At 34.4% G+C, this 17596-nt stretch overlaps 1 pseudogene; it reads right to left on the bottom strand.

The window, feature by feature from the left end:
* Positions 1-883: 883 nt before the first annotated feature.
* The window catches only part of LOC109275125 (D-aminoacyl-tRNA deacylase 2-like), a 37866-nt pseudogene continuing 21153 nt past the window's right edge, over positions 884-17596 (bottom strand).

The raw sequence follows: 17596 nt of genomic DNA, 5'->3' as shown, positions 1-17596 counted from the left end.
TACGAGTGTCTTATGAGCTTTTGTTGTGACCTTAAAAGTACTTAAGGGCAAGGTGCACATTTTGAGCACATGCTCAGCTCTTATAAGTCCCCTTGTAGCTTTTGAGCCAGCTCTGTGGCAAGGCCTTTCCTGTTCTGTTAGCCCTTAGAGGTAGCTCTGAAAGTGTGACTGTTAACTTTCAGGGTGGCTCCAAAGGTGTGGCCAGCACCTGCTTTATCCTTCCTTGCTCATGTCTACCTAACACAGTGTTTTGCGACTTGACAAGGTCATCCAATTAGCAGGTTACAGAGTTATGGATAGGACCCAGGATTTTCTTATCTAAAATTGCTGCAGGTTAGCATATTCAAGAAGCAGAGGAAGAATGGGGCACTTGGGTCACTTAGGGGGTTAAACGTCTGACTTCAGCTCAGGTCATGATCTCGCGGTTTGTGAGTTCAAGCTCTGCAACCGGCTCTGTGCTGACAGCTCAGAGCCTGGAGCCTGCTTCGGATTGTGTGTCTCCCTCGCTCTCTGCCCCTCCCCTTCTCACACTCTCTCTCACTATCTCAAAAATAAACATTAAAAAAAAAAAAAAGAAGGGGAAGAAAATAATTAAAGTTGAGATCATTTTCTACCACAAAACAATTGCAGGGGCGCCTGGGTGGCTCAGTCGGTTGAGCGTCCGACTTCGGCTCAGGTCATGATCTCGCAGTACGTGAGTTCAAGCCCTGCGGCGTCAGGCTCTGTGCTGACTGCTTGGAGCCTGGAGCCTGTTTCAGATTCTGTGTCTCCCTCTCTCTCTGACCCTCCCTTGTTCATGCTCTGTCTCTCTCTGTCTCAAAAATAAATAAACGTTAAAAAAAATTAAAACAAAAATTGCAGAAGCTAACTTAGTTTTTCAAAACTAAACTAGGTGTGTATATGGTCCACTGGTATCCAGCTTTATAACTCCTGTTTGTTCGGGTAAGTATCCTGTTCCCGCCACAACTGTGGCTTCAGCTGTCTTGCTGTTAGCAGCTAATTCCTTTTCACACAGAGTCACAAATTGTGGATAAAGTTTTAACCCTTCTGCTTTTCCAGAGTTAGAGTGATACTGCATGTTTCTGCCTTTTATTCTCCCACCAAGGGTGGCTTGAGGGATGATAAGAATGTTGCCAAGGAGCTCTAATACAGACACGTGCTTGCCATTTTCTGTTTCACTTAATCATATTAACCATTTTGTGAAGAAGTTTTTTATTAGGTGCCTTGGAAAAACACACATAGATCACTAATGCTCCCTGAACCTCCTGGGTCTCGGTGAGCCCCTCGGCTGGGTGTACTTACAGCCAGCCCCGCAGGCACTGATCCAGAACTCCCCGGGCCTGAGGTATCCGGCCACCCTCAGCCTGGGCTCAAACCCTGGCAATCTAACACGTCCAGGTCCTGGGCTTGAGGCCATTTACATTTTTATCCATAGTAACTGATATGTAATCTTTGGAAGAATTATATTTTGAGTACATTTTCTGGTAGTTTAATGACTGTGTTTCCCAAAAATTCACATGGTGAAGTCTTAACTCCCAATGTGATAGTATTTGGAGGTGGGACCTTTGGAAGGTAATAAGGTTTAGATGAGGTCATGAGGATACAGTCCTCAGGATGAGATTAGTGCCCAAAAAGAATAAACCAGATAACCTGCTTTCTTTCTTCTCTCTTCTATTTCCGCACCATTTGAGGATACACCAAGAAAGCAGCCATCTGCAAGACAGATGACTTCACCATAATTTAATGATGTTGGCATTCTGATCTCAGGTCAGACTTACATCCAGAACTGTAAGAAATAAATGTCTGCTATTTAGGACACTTAGTCCATGGCATTTTGTTATAGCAGCCTGTGCTAAGACACTGTATTGGATTTCGATTCTTCTATGACTTGTAAATAGAGATTTCCAAAGGTCTGCTGTTTTAGTGAATCAAATTTTTTAAATTTTATTAATAAAGTAAATTTGAGAGAGAGAGACAAAGAGAGACAAGAGAGTGAGTGGGGGAGGGGCAGCGAGTGAGGGAGACACAGAATCTGAAAGAGGCTCCTGGCTGTGAGCTCTCAGCACAGAGCCCAATGTGGGGCTCGAACTTACAAGCCATGAAATGACGTGAGCCAACTATCATATGTTCAAGCAATTCTACTTTTGGGTATTTATCTGAAGAAAACAAAAATATCAATTCAATATATATCAATATATATATATCAATATATATCAATATATATATCTATATATATATATCAATCTATATCTATATCTATATCTATATCTATATCTATATCTATATCTATATCTATATATATTGCAGCATTATTTACAATAGCTAAGACATAAAAGTAACCTAAGTGTCCATTGATAAGTGAATAAAGATGATGTACGTATGTATGTATTTATGTATGTATATATGCATTCCTTCACTGGACATACTTCATTTTATTGTACTCACTTTATTGCACTTTGTAGATACTGCCTTCTCTACGAATTGAAGATTTATGGCAACTCTCAAGCAAGTCTATCAGTCCCATTTTGTTCTCAGCATTTGCTCACTCCATGTCTGTCATATTTTGATAATTCTTGTAATATTTCAAACTTTTTCATTGTTATATTTGTAATGGTGATCTATGATCAATGATTATGATTTGCTGAAAGTTCAGATGATGGTTACCATTTTTTAGCAATAAAGTATTTTTTCATTAAGGTACGTACATTTTTTTTGACATAATGATATTGCACACTTACTAGTCTACAGTAGAAACAGAACTTTCATATATGTATTGGGAACCAGAAAAAATATTTGTTGTAAAGATCACTTTATTGCTGTGGTCTGGAACTGAACTTGTAGCATCTTCAAGGGATTCCTGTGCCTCAGAATATTACTCAGCATTAAAGAAGAAAGAAATGTTGCCATTTGTGACATCATGGATGGACTTACACAGTATTATGCTAAGTGAAATAAATCTGAAAAAGACAAATACTTATATGTGGAATCTAAACAAGACAAACAACCAAAATAAAGCAAACTTATAGAGAACAAAGTGTTGGTTGGTTACCACAGCTGGGAGATGCTGAAGGTGAGCAAAATATGTGAAGGGGACTAAGAGGTACAAACTTCTAGAAAAGAAAGAGAGAGAGAGAGAGAGAGAGAGAGAGAGAGAGAGAGAGGATGGGACCAATACTGTATGCTCTCACTTCTGTGTTAGAAATTTAAAAATAAATAAATAAACAGATAACACAAATTCATAGAAAACATCAGATCTGTGATTACCAGAAATAGGGGTGGGGAAGGGGGAAATGGAGGAAGGTGGTCAAATTTTCAGTTACAAGTACTAGGGATGTAATGTACAACATGATGACTATAGTTAACACTGCTGTTTGGCATATGTAAAAGTTATTCAGCATATATAAAAGTTGTTGAGAGTAAATCCTCAATGTTCTCATCACCAGGAAAAATAAATGTATTTTCTTTTTTTTTCCCTGTATCTATATGAGGTGATCAGAGTTAACTTACTGTAGTAATCATTTCATGGTATGTGAAATGGTAAGTGAAATCATTATGCTGTACACTTTACTTATGTGGTGATATGTCAATTACATCTCAATATAACTGAGGATAAGACACTTGAAAAATATTATTGATGGATTTGAGTACTGAAAACATATAGCTTTTAAAGTTCTAAAACATAGAAAAGCAGTAAGTTAATAAACAAGAAGTAAAGATCAAACTAGGAAAATATTTAAAAATAACATTATTAGTGAAGTGTTACTATCCGCGATATATATGAAGTTTCCATAAGAAACATTAGATTCTACATAAAATAAGAAGATGCATAAGGAGACAATGTGTAGAGCAAACGAAATTGGCCAATTCACTTAGAAATATATCATGCTTAAAAGTGAAACTAATGTGCAGTTTTAAAGTATTTTGTCTATCACACTTGCAAAGTTATAAATAAATCCTGGAATATATCATAGTTTTCAGGCATAAATTATGTTTAAGCATAAACTAGTACTATCTTTATGAGACATATTTAGGAATGATTTTAACTTTTTTGGTTTGTTTGCCATATTTTGACCCAGAATTTGCATTTTTGGGGATCTAGCTTAAAACCTCCACACTGTGGAATAATTAATGTTCCATACATTTATTTCGTCATTAATCACACTAATCCAAAATTAACATTAAAAATCTCAGAGAGATACTTTTCTTTAGTGGTTACTGATCCCAATACCCACTCTCTTTTTCTTTTTTTTAATACTAGAACATTGATAATTTTAGCTGGATGCATGACCATCTACTTAAACACCACATTAGCAAGTCTCTGGTAAGTTCAAAATTGCCATATTTTGTCCAGTAAGATAGCAGCAGATGGTGAAAGTCACTGTGTAATAATTTCTGAAAAGAAAATGCTACCCATTCAAGTATGTTTTCTGACATTCAGTCTTATTTAGATGAGACATGGTGACAGCAACAACCTAGGGGATGGTAGCCTAACAGTATAGAAGATACCTCTTTCCCTCCGACTCATCTGGCATTTCAGAATTTTTAGAAAAGACGAGTATGATTATTACATTGTTTAAGACACCACTATCAGTTCTCAAAGAGCATTGACCACGTCTTAACTAATAGTTTTCTGTACTTTCCCAATAATCTACAATGAATATCTACACAGATAACACAAGTCAACATTTAAAAGAAGAAAGTAACCAAAAATAAAACTGGACAGAATTCACTCAACTGGTGTTTTACTGCTAAAGCTGGTGGTCTTAACTCTAAGCTATTTGGGTGCTTAAGAATTTCTTAGGACTTATCACTAGAAAATATTCTATATGTAAGTAATAGATGTAGTATACTGACTTTAAATGAATGCTTTTGTGTGTATATTCATATATACATGAATATAACAGAATTGGGGGAAAGGTAATATATAACAGCCTTGTTGAATTAGCAGAAGGTCCTCTATACTTAGAAAAAAAAAAAACAGAATAATGTTAGCACTATGCTTCTTAGAGAAATCTTGCATTTTAAGCATTGTCAAATAGACTTAGAAATAGTTATTCTGTATAATGATAACCATTAATTTGGGTTAACTTTCTGGTCATAATTAAGTGACTATAATACAACAACCTAGCTCATCGAGTTAGATGAGGATTAAAAAATAATTTATCACTGTAGCTAGCACGCACACATGGAGTTCCATAAAGATTAGTTTTTGTGATTATGATAAACAAATTTAGAGATGAGATACTAAGATTAAGTGACAAACAGAAAACGTATACCTGGGTACCTCTCAATGGACGTTAAGGTTAGAAAGTTAATGTGGATTAATTGAAAAGGACTACTTGGCAGTTAATAATTTTTCACTTATTCAGTTAGTAATTCAAAGCTGGAGATGTGCCTTGGAATAAAGATATAACAAAATGCATATTTTAAGATATTGAACCGTGTCAAATTATACTTAACGTGTACTTAAAATTTATTGTGCTATGACCTTTTTACTGGCACACATGACTAATATCCTCCAATGATGCTATAGAGGCAAAGTGTTTTCATAGATGAAATACTTTTATAGGCAGAATGTAGCCTCAATAGAGAATAATTATTTTATTTCTAGTATCATTCAGTATCAAAAGACTGCTTAATATCATCATTAATAAACTTAAATGTAAAAAAAAAGAAAAAATTTAAAAAAATAAACTTAAATGTAATATCTGTCTGGGTGTCATTGAGCACTTTTATAGAAAGTCATCTAGAGTAAGAAGATGCAAGATTATGTTTGAGTTCTATACTACTCCACATAAATTATGTAATGTGTTTTTTAGGTAGGTGAAGGAGTAGAAGTGGGATAAAGTAGGCTGAGTAAATTCATTAGGGATACATGTAAGCTGTGTTTTAATTATACATTATCCCAAGATAATATATACCTAATAAACTATATACATAAATATATATAACTATATGAGAAACTATGTATATAACAGTTTATGTTACTGAAAACCATAGATTTGTAAAAATATATCCATTTTCTTTCTTCTAAGCCTGGCTTTCATGTCTTCTGATATTAATTACCCCATCATTATTTTCCCTTAATTTTTATTACCAATCTTATTAGAATGTAAGCTTCTCAGGAGAGGAATATAGGCTTGTTTTGTTCAACAGTTCATCATCATCCTCAAACTGCCTTGCAATAAAAATGCCATATAGTCTGTTACACATATAAAATGTTTAATAAATACTTATTTTTAACTAAAGAGAATCAGCAACATTAGTAAAGGAAAGAAACTTGGAGATCAAGTTTTTGTAAATAAGAAAACTGAGGCCAAGAGAGGACAGACAAAAAAGCTCAAGATCACAGAACAAGTCTATGGGAGAGATTATATGGTCATGCGAATAGCGGTAATTTTGGGTTTTTTTCTTTAAACGTTATTGCAATATCCATTCTTTCTTCTTTTTAGTAAGAAAATACTTCTCATTATTATTTTCAATCACTTTCCCTTTTAACGATAAAGGATAGTCTCTTTAATAAAAATGAGTTGTTGGGAAAATGAATGAACATAACGTTAAGGGTAGTTTCTCTGGTCACCATGCATGATGTTTCTGAAGTATGCAGTGGATAATACATTAAGATTAACTTAATGTATATGGATAACATTTCTACAAACTAGTTTCAGTCATAAAAAATATAGCGCAGAAAATGTCATTTCCAAAGTACAAAAAGTTTCATGGTTGTGCTAGGATTCAAACTGAGGACTTTCTAGTTCAAGTGTAGAATTTTCTATGAAATAAACGTATATATATGTTAAATTAGCACGGTTTCAGAATAAATAATAGATAAATGTAGTGCACACTAGTAACCAATTTTAAGTTTCTATTCCCTTTTCCTCCTTCAGACGCTCTACCTGTTGACTGTATTTTACAACCTCTCTTTCAGTTTGATATGGTCATATGACTGTGTCCACACTAATGGTATATGAACAGAGGCGGTATGTGCAACTTTTGATGTATCATTGCATTGCACTATTTCCCCTGGAAAAAAATGTTAGAACACAGACCTGGTAGTACTTTGTCTTGGACCGTGCAGATCAGGACAATACCTTGGAGTATGGGCAGATTTATAAAGGATCTTGGGTACTGAATGATATTTTTAAAAATGTTTATTTATTTTTGAGAGAGAGAGAGAGAGAGAGAGAGAGAGAGAGCACACATGCATGCAAGCGGGGAAGGGACAGTGAGAGAGGGGGAAAAGGATCCGAAGTGGGTTCATTTGGCTCTGTGCTAACATCAGAGAGCCTAAAGTAGGGCTTGAACTCATGAACTGTGAGATCATAACCTGAGCCAAAGTCAGAAGCTTAACCGAGTCACCCAGGATGTCTAGGTCTCATTCTTACTACATCCTTAGCCATATGTATGTAGCCTATACACTTACTAATATAAAGTAAATAAGAAATCAAGAGAGACAGAAGGGATGTAACTCTAACTCAAGCAAGAGATCAGAACTCAGATCCTGGAAGCCAAGAGAAGGTGGAAAATAGAAGACCAAGAATTGGACAGGGTAATTAATGACAACTACAGACTGGGAAACATATACTGCTTATGGACACAAAGAACTCATGCTGGATATGCTTAAGAGTAATAAATAGATAAAAGGAGAAGGTCTGTTCCTTTTCAGGTTATCTCAGAGAAATTAGAGTGGAAATAAAGTAAAAAAAGTAATGAGGATGAAGGTCTTCTCAGGGAGATAAGCAAATAGATGAGAAGCAAGAGAGTTAAATGAACAGTATGGTGAGAATTAATGTGTATCTAAATATGAAGAATTATTTACAAATACACTCATTGAGGTGCTTTTTAAAGGGTTCATTAAGTAGTAGGGACTGAGCTTATATTCTCTTGGCTGAATTAAGTAATGGTTCTGAACCTCAGCTTTATCACCTGAAAAAGAGTGGTTTTAAGAATTTGATAAAAACACGATGGAAAGAAAATGGCACATAAAAGTCTAATCATTCTTGTTTATATCATTGTTAGAGAAAATGAGGCAACTAATTCTCTATAGGATCTGACATCATCAAAGTAGAATATAATAATTTACTTTGAAATTGAAAAATAAGTAGATATCTTTTAGGCAGAGAGCAACATAGGGTTTTTCAAACAGAAGAAAGTATAGACTTAAAGGCAAAGAATCAGGTAAGATCATCATATATAGAGGAAATTAATAGAGATTAACAAAGCTTGGAACATAGGTTACAAAATAGAAAATAACTGAACAAGTAGATAGGGACAAAATCTGAAAGATTTAACTTCCAATTTAAAGATATTAGACATAATCCTATGTGTTAAAAAGCATACTTTTTCTTAACCAACGAGTGATATGAAAGATATATTTTATACAAAGAAATCCAAGCTTCATTATGGTGTATGGAAGAACAAAACAGGCCACTACAGGGAGATTGGACAAAAGATTTGGAAAGAGAATTGATATCCAAACTAAGTCAGGGGAAACAGGCATACATAAAGAAAAAAAATGATTGAAGAGATAATCTGAAAATAGAATCAGTATCACTTGGTAAATAACTGGATGTGGGAAACTCTAACTTGAGAAACTCATGATTCTAATAAGCAAAATTTCAAAAACTGGGAAAGAAATAGATTTTTAGAAAAGAAATGAGTAAGTTTTATGAAAGTGTGATTGTTGCCAAAAGTATAGGGATATGGGTATGCCTCAGGTATATATATACTTAAGGTAAAATGATGCATATAAGAGTAACATAAAAATCATATTTTTGCTATATTGTTCATCTCCTATATCTTCATACTTCTTCATAAGGAGTTTGTATATTTAATATTAGCTGCTTACTCCCAAGAAAGTATTTGAATTTCAGTGTGAAGGAGATCGTTGTATGACAAAAGGAACAGAATGAGGAAGACATTAAACATGGCCCCTGCATTTATAAAGCTGAGTCTAGAGTGAGGAAGCAGATAAATTGTGATGGTTAATTTTATGTGTCAACTCTGACAAGGGAAATGGATGTCCAGATTAAACAATATTCTTGGTTGTGACTTTGAGTATTTCTGAGTAAGATTACCATTTGAATGAGTAGACTTATTAAAATAGATAGTCTTCCCTAATGTGGGTGAGTATCATCCAATCTGTGAGGGCTCCAATAGAACAAAAAGGTTTATGAAGGAGGAATTCAACCCTTTTTGCTTCCTTCATGCCTTCCTGAGCCAGGATATCAGTCTCCTGCCCTTGAACTGAGATTTGCACCATCAGCTCCCCTGGTTTTTAGGCCTTGAGAATAGGACTGGGATTACACCAATGGCTTTGTGGGGTTTCCATCTTGCAGATAACAGATCATGGGACTTCTCAGGCTCCATAAAAGCATGAGCTAAATTATTAAAATCTCTTTATATAAATCCACTATGGCTTTATTTCTCTGGAGGACTCTAAAACACAAACTAAGAGAAATTTGTTGATCAAGGTACCATCATGACCAATGGTGAGAAGAATAGCAAGGTGAAGTCTAGTTTGTGGGGTTATACTCACATGGTAAATGGAATCACACAGCTATTCTCAGTCATGTTTCCTGTTGAAAGGATTTCTGTCCCTAATATAAATGAAGTGAACACCTTCCAGTAGCAACAGCTAATATATATGAAGAAGAAGAGAAGCAAAAAAACCACTCATCTAATCTAGAAAGGCCTGATGGACAAGCAGGGAGAGGAGAAAAAAAGAAAAACACTGGCCTATATGGAAACCATTTCATCTGAAAACTTTCAACTTCAGTAAAAGGGGTTTGTTTAGTCCTAACAATTTCTTCACCAACTCAGGCTAATATTAAATTTATTCCTCTGTAAAATCCCAAGAAAAACATAAGTAAATTGAAACTAAGAGATAAAAACCTTTCACTGAACTTGTAATTTAATAAAAATTGTTATCTATGGATAAGAAAAGGAACAGGGTGAAGAGGCAATGATGGAAGGGTGCCTTTTCGAAACACACCCTGTTACTGTAGTTTTGGTTTAGAAAATATATAAATATTTTACATATTCACAAAGAAAATTTTAATTTACAAAAGCCCCCTTCACCAAAAAAAAAATTGAAAAAAGTAAGTAAAGAAACTCAACTTTATATCAAGGTGGAGACATAGCCACATACAGAAGTAAATTACTTTAAATGACTTTGAAATAAATTAGAAGCACAAAGAAATAGTAAATGTTATTTAGCAGTTTAATATTTTTTTTAACGTTTATTTATTTTTGAGACAGAGAGAGGCAGAGCATGAATGGGGGAGGGTCAGAGAGAGAGGGAGACACAGAATGGGAAGCAGGCTCCAGGCTTTGGGCCATCATCAGCCCAGAGCCCGACACGGGGCTCGAACTCACGGACCGTGAGATCGTGACCTGAGCTGAAGTCGGACGCTTAACCGACTGAGCCACCCAGGCGCCCCTATTTAGCAGTTTAAATTTGGGGTGTAATCAATAATACGAATTTAAACTTATTGTGTAGAATAACACAACTGTGTTTTACCTTAATGTTATAAACCAAATATTTCAGTAAAAAAGAATGAGATCAAGATCCAACCAGTTTAAATTTTATAATGTTAAAATTGAGTCTGAAATATGATAAACCTATAATTTTTCTTAGGAAAACTACATTTTTCTATCTAAAGAAAGGTTTGTATCTTCAAAAACAGCCATGTTGTGAATGACAAGAAAGAGTAAGAAACTCCAGATGAACAATCAAGAGAAATAACAAAAGAATTCTTTGAAATTCAGAGTATTCAATATTCATACTTAGAAATACTGAAGCGACTTTAAAGTTTAATGTAAAAATTTCAAAAACACTGTCATAAAATAATTTTTCTGCCATATAAACCAGTAAAATATTGCTGAAATCATTGACTGAACAAACGCTTTTAGGTCAAATTAGATTTTTGTAAACAAAGAATCCTGTGACTAGCTTCAAAGTTAGTTCTGTTAAATTAAGAAAAAATCCCGGGGCGCCTGGGTGGCGCAGTCGGTTAAGCGTCCGACTTCAGCCAGGTCACGATCTCGCGGTCCGTGAGTTCGAGAGCCCGGTGTCAGGCTCTGGGCTGATGGCTCGGAGCCCGGAGCCTGTTTCCAATTCTGTGTCTCCCTCTCTCTCTGCCCCTCCCCCGTTCATGCTCTGTCTCTCTCTGCTCTGTCTCTCTCTGTCCCCCCCCCCCAAAAAAAAAACGTTGAAAAAAAAAAAAGAAAAAATCCCATTTACAATTGTACCAAACATAAGATACACAGAATAAACCTAACCAAAGAGGTGAAAGAGGTATACTCTGAAAACTAGAAAACATTGATGAAAGAAATTAAAGACACAAAAAAGTAGAAAAACATTCCATGCTCATGCACTGGGAGAACAAATATTGTCAAAACGTTTATACTACCCAAAGCAACCTACACATGTACTGCAATCCCTAACAAAATATGAACATCCTTTTTCACAGAACTAGAACAAAGAATCCTAAAATTTGTATGGGACCACAAAAGACCCTGAATAGCCAAAGCAATCTTGAAAATGAAAAGCAAAGCTGGAGACATCACAATTCCAGACTTCAAGTTATATTGCAAAGCTATAGTCATGAAGAGAATATGGAACTTGCACAAAAACGATGGAACAGAAGAGAAGACTCAGAAATGAACCCAAATCTATATGGTCAATTATTCTTTGGCAAAGCAGGAAAGAATATCTAACCGGAAAAAGACAATCTCTTCAATAAATGGTGATGGGAAAACTGGACAGCAGCCTAAAAAAAGAAAGAAACTGGGACACTTTCTTATACCATATGCAAAAGTACACTCAAAATGGATGAAAGAACTAAATGTGAGACCTGAAACCATAAATAAATAAACCATAAAATCTTAGAAGAGAACACAGGCAGTAATTTCTTTGACATCAGCCAAAGTAACTTTTTTGTAGATATGTCTCCTGAGGCCAGGGAAACAAAAGCAAATATAAGCTCTTGGGACTATATCAGGAAAAAAAAGGAAAACAAACAAACAAAAACACCTTTTGCATAGCAAAGGAAACAACCAACAAAACTAAAGGGCAATCTATGGAATGGGAGAAGATATTTGCAAATGACATATCCAATAAAGAGTTAGTATCCAAAATATATAAAAAAATTATACAACTCAACACCCCAAAACCAAATAATCCAATTAAAAATGGGCAGAGGATATGAACAGACATTTCTCCAAAGAAAATATACAGATGACCAAAAGACACATGAAAAGATGTTCATCATCACTAGCCATCAGGAAAATGTAAATCAAAACTACAATGAGATATCACCTCATACCTGTCAAAATGGGTAAAATCAACAACACAAGCAATGACAAGTATTGGCGAGGATGTGGAGAAAGGGAAACCCTCTTGCACTGTTAGTGGAAATACAAATTGATGCAGCCACTCTGGAAAACAGTATGGAGGTTTCTCAAAAAGTTAAAAATAGAACTACCTATGATCCAGTAATCACACTACTGGGTATTTTCCTAAAGAATGCAAAAACACTAATTCAAAGGGATACATTCACCCCTACATTTATAGCAGATTGTATACAATAGCCAAGATATGGAAGCAGCCCCAGTATACATCAGCTGCTGAATGGATAAGGAAGGAGTGTGTGTGTGTGTGTGTGTGTGTGTGTGTGTGTGTGTATGTGTGTGTGTATGTGTATAATTAGGTGTATATACATACACACACACACACACAGAATATTATTCGGCCATATAAAAGAATGAAGCCTTGCCATTTGCAATGACATGGATGGAGCTAGAAAGTATAATGCTAAGTGAAATAAGTTAGAGAAAGACAAATACCATGGGCTTTCACTCATATGTGGAATTTAAGAAACAAAACAAATGAGCAAAGGGAAAAAAGAGAAAGAAACAAATCAAAAACAGAGTTGTAACCTCTAAAGAACACTTTGGTGGTTACTAGAGGGAAGTTAGGTGGGCAGATGGGATAAAGCGTAATAGGGATTAAGGAGGGCACTTACTGTGATGAACACTGAGTAATGTATGGAATCATTGGATCACTATATTGTACACCTGAAACTAACATAACACTGTAAGTTAACTAAATAGAATGAAAATAAAAACTAAAGAAACTACTTCTTTTAAAATTCTCAGGGAAGGGGCGCCTGGGTGACTCAGTCGGTTAGGTGTCTGACTGCCTCAGGTCATGATCTCACAGTTCATGAGTTTGAGCCCCACTTCTGTCTCTATGCTGATAGCTCGGAGCCTGGAGCCTGCTTTGGATTCTGTGCCTGCGCACCTCTCTCTCTCTCTCTCTCTCTCGCTCTCAAAAATAAACACTTACAAAAATAAAATTCTTAGGCAAGTGTTACTCAACATTTTCAGATTTGGATGAGCAAAAGGTAATTCATAAAGGTAATCCGTAAGCAATGGATGTAATTATTTATGATCTATTCGGGATTTCTTTTTAAGTTCCAGTTTAGTTGGTTGTTGTTTTTAGTTTTTTAAAGAAATACATTATGTTAATATTTCTTTTCTGGGAAGCAATATTTCTTTTCTGGGCTTTCAAAAACCTATATATTTGCATGGCATTATTTTGTATGTTATTATTATACACAGAACACCATGGCCATGGTTTATTTAGATTAGATTTATTTATCTTAATTTAGAAAAAACCTGTGGTGTTTACTACTAAAACATTATCTTTAAGATTTTTTTTTTTAAATGTAAGATTTCAGGCACAAAAATTGGTTAAAGAAATGTCTTTCTATTAATGTGCTGCTTATATAATAACTGAGCACCTCAGAAATAGAGAGTGATATTTAAACCCAGTGGGAAGATCATGAATATCAGAGTTCCACTTAACAAACATTCTTGACAGGTTTTTATTTATTTTTAATATGCTAGCAAAAACATTTAACAGAACTCAGGGTGATTTTCAGTATGCTCTCACACAATCTTAGTACTTCATGTGAACTTCAGGCATCTGTGAAGTGATCATTTACTTTCACTTCTTTCCCAATTCACTTTGTCTAAAATGACTTGACACAACATAAATTTACTTTATTTCACTTACAAATATAAAAAGAGAAGTCTTTTTGTTTTATGAATTAGTTTCCCTTTGTCCATATATCTTTCCCAGCTGACAAAAATAATGTATATTAGAGTCTGTGTTAATCTCAAATTCGTCTAGACTTTTAGTCAGGTAAACATGAAAATCTGCATATTATAATTACTATAAATCTGGAAAGGTTAATTTGGACATAATTTTTAATGTATCATCTGCTAGACTTGGAAAACAATGATAATTTTACTTCGTCTCATGCTTTCTCTCGAAACTCCTTCCCAAAATTTTCCAACTTCTGCCTTCCAGAATTTCAAACTATAAAAATATACTTAATATATACATTTCAAACTAATCAATTTTACATAACAAAATAGTTTTATTCTCAATATTGTTAAATGAGTTTGATTTTGTCTGTGTATGATCTTTTGGGATTTCTATTTTGTCTCCCTGTATTATTTCCTTGAATGTACCATGTGGCAATACTACCTACTATTTTTCTTGTTTTCTAAAAATTGCTTGTAAAACCTCCCAGAGTATTTAACAAAAATGTTAAATTATTTGAAAAATAGTTATCTTAGCTATATTTATTACTATTAAATTTTTTATAAGCTGTGATGCTGTATTTTTAGTCTATTGATGCAGCTGTGTTCTTTTCGTTAAAATATTTTAAACCGTTTGTATTCATATAGCTCTAATTTCTAATAAATCCATGAATCTCAATGTTTATAAAGGGTAAACTTTTCTTAAATATTTACTTGACAAATTTTTCATATTCTAGAATTTTCCCTTAACAATGTTTACTTTTGTGAATACGTCAATTTGTATGTTGAGGTCTGAAACAGATAGGTTTCTGACATTTATGTTGAGATAATAAACAATAATCTAGTTGATCTTTCTCTTACAGTTCAAAGAAAACAATCATGAGATAATTAAAATAAGACAAAACTGAATGCTAAGACCCTGAGTTTTTAACTCTGTGCCAGGAATTAATATCACAAAAGTCATACTTTTCCAACGTGAGTGGAATAAAACAAATAAATAATAAAAAGATTTCCTAAATAATTTCTAAGTTCTTTGGAGTTTAAAAATTCTAGAAAGTTACAATTTTGTTGATATGACCTATATATATAATTATATATATTTATATTATTTCATGTATACATTATATATATAATGCTGAGTGAATATTAAAATTGGACATTTTAATTTTTTTTTAGCTTCAAGTTTTTATGTAAATTCCAGTTAACCTACAGTGTAATATTAATTTCAGGTGTGCAATATAGCAATTCAACACTTCCATACATCACCCTGTGCTCATCATGACAGGTGAATTCCTTAATCCCCATCTCCCATTTAATCCATGCCCCCATCCACCTCCTCTCTGATAATAATCCCCGTGCTCTCTGTAGTTCAGTGTCTGTTTTCTGGTTTGCCCCCCACCTTTTTACTCTTTTTCCCTTATGTCTGTTTTGTTTCTTAAATTCTACATGAGTGAAATCATATGGTATTTGCCTTTCTCTGACAGATTTATTTCACTTAGCTGTACACTCTCTAGCCCCACACATGTCATTGCAAATGGCAAGATTTGATTCTTTTTGATGGTTGAGTAATATTCCATTCTATATAAATACCATATCTTCTTTATCCATTCATCAGTCAGTGGACATTTGGGCTCTTTCCATGATTTGGCTATTATTAATAATACTGCTATAAACATCAGGGTGCATGTGACCCTTCAAATCAGAATTTTTGTAACATTTGGGTAAATACCTAGAGGTGCAATTGCTGAATCAGGGTAGTTCTATTTTTAACTTTTTGAGGGACTTTCATACTGTTTTTCAGAGTGGCTGTACCAGTTTGCATTCCCACCAACAGTGTAAGAGGGTTCCCCTTTCTCTGCATTCTCCCCAACACCTGTTTCCTGTGCTGTTAATTTTAGCCATTCTGACAGGTGGGAAGTGATAGTGCATTGTAGCCTTCAATTGTATTTCCCTGATAGTGATGTTGAGCATCTTTTCATGTGTCTGTCATCTAACTTCATGTTTTTGAAAAATTGTTTATTCGTGTCTTCTGTTCATTTTTTAATTGGATGGCTTGTTTTTTGAGGTGTTGACTTTTATAAGTTCTTTATATATTTTGAATACTAGCCTTTTACCAGATATGTCATTTGCAAGTATTTTCTCCCATTCCATAAGTTGACTTTCAGTTTTGTTGATTATTTCTTTCCCTTTACAGAAGCTTTTTATCTTGATGAAGCCCCAATAGTTTATTTTTTCTTTTGTTTCCTTTACTAAAGGAGACATTTCTAATAAGAAGTTGCTATGGCTGATGTCAAGGAAGTTACTGCCTATGCTCTCCTCTAGGATTTTGATGATTTCCTATCTCACATTAAGGTTTTTCATCCATTTTGAGTTTCTTTTGTATGTAAGAAATTGGTCCAGTTTTATTCTTTTGCAGGCTGCTGTCCAGTTTTTCCAACACCATTTGTTAAAAAGACTTTTCCATTGTGTATTCTTTCCTTTTTTGTCAAAGATTAGTTAACCATATAGTTGTGGATCCATTTCTGGGGTTTCTCTTCTATTCCATTGATCTATGTGTCTGTTTTTGTGCCAGTGCCCTATTGTCTTGATCACTACTTATTTGTTGTTTTTTCTTTCACAAATGTCATAGGTTTATTAGTAAGAGCCATAAATGGAAGCAGTCAAAATATCTATCAACAGTGAATGGATAAATAAGCAACCATATGGAACAATCTAAAAATCATTATTCTACTTGAAAATAAGCCAGATTACGGGGGGAGAGAGAGAGGGGGAGAGAGAGAGAGAACACTGAGTGATTCTACACATAAGATTCTAAGAATACCAACTCATCTATATTTGTAATATAATTTGAAGTCTGTTTGTGATGCGTCCAGCTTTGTTTTTCTTTTTCAAGATTGCTTTGGTTATTTGGGGTCTTTTATGGTTCCATACAAATTCTGGGATTTTTTGTTCTAGTTACGAAAAATCGATGTTGGTATTTTGATAGTGATTGCATTAAATGTGGAGATTGCTTTGGGTAATATAGACATTTTAACAATATTTGCTTTTCCAATCCATGAGCATGGAATGTTTTTCCATTTCTTTGTGTCATCTTCAATTTCTTTCGAAATTGTTTTATAGTTTTCAGAGTACAGATCTTTTACTTTGGTTAGGTTTATTCCTAGGTATCTTATGGATTTTGGTACAATTGTAAATGAGATTGATCCCTGATTTCTCTTTATCCTTCTTCATTGTTGGTGTATAGAAGTACATATCTACATATATTATCATGTCATTGGCAAATAGTGAAAGTTTGATTTCTTCCTTGCCAATTTGGATGCCCTTTGTTTCTTTTTGTTTTCTGACTGCTGAGATTAGGATTTCCAGGCCTATGTTAAATAAAAATGGTGAGACTTGGGGCTCCCAAGTGGCTCAGTTAAGCTTCTGACTTCAGCTCAGGTCATGATCTCACAGCTTATGAGTTTGAGCCCCACGTGGGGCT

Source organism: Panthera pardus, unplaced genomic scaffold (genome assembly GCF_024362965.1).
Source record: "Panthera pardus isolate Hobbes unplaced genomic scaffold, ASM2436296v1 HiC_scaffold_13, whole genome shotgun sequence".
Lineage (NCBI taxonomy): Eukaryota > Metazoa > Chordata > Mammalia > Carnivora > Felidae > Panthera > Panthera pardus.
The sequence above is the reverse complement of the archived record's forward strand: the minus strand, read 5'-3'. Positions and strand labels throughout refer to the sequence as shown.